Consider the following 5547-nt stretch of genomic DNA (forward strand, 5'->3'; position numbering starts at 1 on the left):
GGGACGGGGGCGGGGGCGGAGGCGGAGGCCGTGGTCGTCCATTTTGTCTAAGACTCGGGTGGGTGGGGGGAGAGGCGGAGGTTCCGCTTCCTGGGGACACCGACGGCCGCTCCACCGCAGGTCGACGCGATTGCAGGTTTCGGGAGTTTCTTTGAAGCGTGTGCAGGAGGGAAAATGCTGCGTCGGTGGACGACGTCTTGACGGAAGTTTCCCTGAGTTTCGTGGCGAAGCCGTCGTCAGGAAAACAGAAACGTCGATATTAAGACGCTGTTCTGCAGACGCTGGTTTTTCCTTCCTCCACCGCATTTATGCAGAGAGTGTTTTAATTTATTCAACTTGTGCTTGTTTCTTTGTACGTGTTGGAGGTGGAGAGAATATTACAAATCTGTACTCGGCTGGAAGTAACGTTACTTTGCTTAGTGTTGTCTCATTACAATAAAACAAACCACACTCCTCACAAACTACTAGGAATGCTTTAAAAACACATATTAAATGCTAAATAGCAGCTTTACAGTAAAGGAAATTAACATTATAGTCAAAAATCGAGTTATGCAATGACATTCTTATGAAATAAAATGAACTGTTTCTGTTAAAATTGCAATTCCACATTATTTGACTGGCTGTAGTGCATCCTCCTGGTACTTTCACACCGATCTGACACGTAACGTGGTTTCTGTCCGACTAAAAACTCTCGCACAGAAACTCAGTTGACTCAGTATAATTTTTAGGGCAGGTTGTCTGTTCGGTGAAATGATATTTAAAATACATATTTGTAGTGCTCTGTAGCCGTCAGGTGTTGTGAGGGTAGCAGGGAAGTTTATTTCATGTTATGAATACTTGGAGGACATGTGAGTACAGGGGTGAAAAAGTACCAATACATTTTATTTTCTTACCCAAGGACAGTAATGTTTATTAGTTATACTCAGTTACCTCCACTCTCTACATTTTGTCCTGTGTCATCATTACTTTTTGTCAGAAACTCTCTGAAAAGGATTCCAGCTTCACAGCTTGTACGTGTTGATCATGTTTTCTATTCCCTCCAGTTGTTGTTGTCTGGGTTGAAGGTTGAGTTCTACGACGCTGATGCTGACGACACATGAAATATGAAATGTTATTGTCACTGCTGGTTTGAGGTGCAGCAGTGGTCCTGCAACTGGTGTGTGTGTGTGGTTGTGTGTGTGTGTATTTGTTTGTGTGTGTGTGTGTGTGTGTGTGTGTGCAGGTATATGTTTATGTGTGTGTGTGTGTGTGTGCATGTGTATTTGTTTGTGTGTCTCTCAGTGTGTGTGTGTGTGTGTGTGTATGTGTGTGTATTTATGTGTTTGTGTGTCTGTCAGTGTGTGTGTGTGTGTGTGCAGGTATATGTTTATGTGTGTGTGTGTGTGTGTGTATGTGTGTGTGTGTGCCATCTCCCCAGATGATTTGCATCAGAACCAGCAGATACAGTAAATATTAAAAAATGGAGTCATCGTTGGCGGTGTGTGTGTGTGTATGTGTTTGCAGTGTGTGTGTGCGCGTGTGTTTGCAGTGTGTGTGTGTGTGTGTGTGTGTGTGGGTGTGTGTGTGTGTGCGCGCGTGTGTTTGTAGTGTGTGTGTGTGTGTGTGTGTGTGTGTTTGCAATTTCCCCAGATGATTTGCATTAGAACCAGCAGATAGATATTAAAAATGGAGTCATCGCTGGCGGTATGTATGTATGTATGTATGTATGTATGTATGTATGTATGTATGTGTGTGTGTGTGTGTGTGTATACGTGTGCGTGTGCGTGTGTGTGTGTAATTCCTCGACCACCTGAGCCCTGGGGGGTTTTTTCGGCCTCCAGATCTGTAATCGGACGCAGCGATCACATTACCTGGACGCCGAGTCGGATTTATCCCCCAGATCTGGTTCCTGCATCTCCATATTCCAGCTCGCGGACGCTCTAAGTGCATTTGGGGCGGAGCAGGAGCGATGGCTGTTGTCAGCCCATGCACACTTCATACATCCGTTATTAGATTCTCCAGCGAGATAAACACAATCCTTCTTTTGGGTTCCTCCTCCTTCCTCAGGTACTAAATCACACATTTTGTGCAGTTTTACATGACGCCGTGAAAACAACCTTTTCCCCCCTGGTTCCGCCGATGAGGTCGTGGATCCTCCCGTCCTTCTATTTACAAATCCTCCCCGAGAACCATCGGGGCCTTTGGAGGCGGCAGGAGCTTGGGAGTCGCTCTGGGGCGCCTCGCCCTCCCGCGGTCACGTCGTTTCCCCGTCACATCATCCATCTTCGCCAGACGAGCTTTTAGCGCCGGGTCGGTGGAAACGCTGAAGCTTCTGCCGTCACCTGAGAGAAGATCAACAAAGCTGTCCTCACACGGCTGGTATACAAACTGCTCGTCCGCGGTTTAGTCTGCACACCCCTGACACTAAACCCTGTGGCTCTGTGCTTGTATCATTAGTGGGTTCTGTGTTTGATTTCATTCCTTTCATGTTCCTTGTTCCAGCTTCAATTTTAATCAACAGCACCATGTTTGTCGGGGGCTAAATTGATTTATAATGGTTCTAATAGCGTCTGAATAATTGCAACAATCTCTGATGGGTAATGAAACTCTCGGCCTACCGCACACATCTGAAAAATGCAATTTGGGGGAGGGAGACCGGACAAGGAAGGGGGGGGGGGGGTGGGCGTGTCCATAGAGAGATACACTCTGTGATGTCAGAGTGCCTCCTCTGAGCCCGTGTGACATCACATTGTTTTCTCGCCGCATGACATTGAACACACATTTAAGAAAATGTATTCAAAATTCAGATGAAAAACATGGTTTTGTATTAGGAGGCACACAAGCGTGAGGGCATCGCAAAATATATAATTAGGTATTTTTTTCACCTTACCGTCTGATATAAATTCAACTCAATTCAGTAAATTACATAAATGTGACCAAACGCAGCAAAAACCCGACTTGTGGCGCATTTCTAAAATCGCCACAAGCCGCCAAATAAGATTAAAAAAAAACCTTTCTAGAAGGAAAATGAGATTTTTACAGATTCATGTTCCAACATATTTTCAAAGCCGAGTTTGATTTTTAAACAGTAGAAAAATGTTAAACCGTGGAGTTAAATATTCCCGTCAGATTACATGGGAAAACAAAGTTCACTTACCGAGAGGCTGAACAGCGCTGAACAACGCCGATCGATCGTTTCCTTTAAAGCGTGCGTCCAGGTGAAGATCATTCATCCATATTCCATGTGATGTGAAGTCACAATGTGAAACCGTTTTGATAGAGTTCAACCTTTAAATCTTATGTGTTTTATACACACACTTGGATACATTGTTGTGTAGGCGGCAAATACCAACGAAGAAGAAAAGCTGATGTAACTTCCGTAAACAAGACGAGGATCCTTCGGTTTTACTTCTCTGTGAAAATATTCATCTCCGTGTTGGATGGATTACGAGAAGCGGGTGGAGGAAGCTCTAAATCATATCGCGGACCTTAATCTAAGTCAGTGTAAGCAGCGCGTACTGGACGTCATTTTTTGCGATGATGAGCTGGGCTGAGAACGACAGTGATGTTGAAGTTCATATCGCAGTTATTTCGGACTTGGAGAACATTTCAAACAGCGGATTTCAACCAGAATGTGGTGATGAAATGGAATATTTTCAAGAACCACCGGCAGAGAACGACAACACGCCCGTTGTTGTCACAACGGAAGAAGTTGCTGACGTGATGAAGTCCGCTGATTGTTGGTGATGCAGATTATGAACTAGTAGCAATGGACACGATTCTCAAGTTTCCCTGCAACTGCAACTAGGGGCAAAAAGAAAATGAAAAGAGGCCCCAAACAGGCTGTCAGGGTGTAGCTGGGGTATGGTTGGGGTTAGCCCACATAATAAATCCAAGAACTTTGAAGATGTTTGGCATACGCACATTTATATGAAACACCGAGGTTGATATCCAGAGACTAATATTATTGACAGGATGTACATTTTGTTGTGTTGTCGGCACTTTGAAACTCCTAAATAATTTCACTTTTATAAAACATGTATATTTTTATTGTTAAATAAAAGCATTTTGTTGTTGATGTTGTGTGTTGATGACACTGATCAACATTCCCTGTAAACACAAGACCAATGCAGAGATTGCCCCATTCAGCAGGATGTCAAGTCCCCATTCAGCAGGGTGTCAAGTGGCCATGTGGCTCGGTTGGTTCCATTTGCATTCTGGGAGCTGGCTGAATGAAGCCAAGTGTTGGGAAAACTTTGAGGGTGATTATCTCAGAAACAGTTTCGTCATTAACAAGTCACAGCTTTAAAAATATTTGCTTGATTTGCATAAGTGACTTTGTTTTGAAGCTCTGATTCTCCACTTTCAACGTGACGTGACGTGACTTTTCACAAGGATGAAACAGAATATGCATCATGCGAATTTAGGAATCTTTCCTCTGGAATCAAGTAGGGCATATACAGTATTTTCAAAAACAAATTGCACAGGGTGAAAACTGAGGTTCAATTTCATGCATAGATTTTCACTCTGTGGAACAGGAATTTTATCATGAATGTTATTTTGTGAATCTTTTTGTGGTTAAATAATCCAGCTTGACTTCTTGTTTGCAATCATTCCTTGTAGTGTTGATATAGTGTAATATGTTTTCATTGTTTGCATTATTTTCTCTGCACTTTACAGTTATTTCACTCAGAGTGGAACCATTCCCATCAATAATTGAATGTAATGGTCTTTTTTTTTTTTTACCAGAAGAGGGAGCCACAGTATAGACCTGAACTGAAGAATTTAGATGAACTGGAATTTGCCTCATCAGCATCTTTTCTTTTCCTGGTGATGACTTAATGTCGGCCTATAGATAAATTATAATATTATATATTGTTTTTTAACTCAAATTTGATACCCAAACTACTAGCAAGGATAGCAGATATTCTCAAATACAGCCGAGTAAAAAGACTTAACCATTTATTTTCCAAAGCTTTGACCTTGACTCAATTAAACTACTGTCTCTCTGGAACACTACTGCTTACTTTTTAAATGATTAGATGATGAGTGACAGGCGTCTTTCATCTCTTTTTAACTAAAACAATGATCTCGCCGCTCTCATGATGTGTTTTTCACCTTCGGTTTGGGTGGTCCGTCCATCCTGGTGGTTCCCTGCGTAGGATGGTCCGTGGGTCTGGCGCAGGACGATGTTTTCTAACGGCGCTGTACTTGAGGTCCTGCCAAACTCCAAAACTGTGGAATGTCTGTGGTGTTCACTCTCCAACTGGCTTCCATCACAATCTGAAGTCAGGATGCCCTACCTCTGGCCCCGCAATCTGTGCTGCCCAGAAGATCTTCCAGAAGGTCTCCCAGAAGGTGTCCTGCAGAGGGTCTCCCAGAAGCCCAGAAGATCTCTCAGAAGATTTCCCAGAAAGTCTTCCAGAATATCTCCCAGAGGGTTTTCCCAGAAGGTCTCTCAGAAGGTGTCCTGCACTTGGTCCCCCAGAAGGTCTCCCAGAGGGTCTCCCAGAAGCCCAGAAAATCTCTCAGAAGGTCTCCTGCCAAGGGTCTCCCAGAAGGTCTCCC

The sequence above is a fragment of the Zeus faber genome, assembly GCF_960531495.2.
Source record: "Zeus faber genome assembly, chromosome: 9".
Taxonomy (NCBI): domain Eukaryota; kingdom Metazoa; phylum Chordata; class Actinopteri; order Zeiformes; family Zeidae; genus Zeus; species Zeus faber.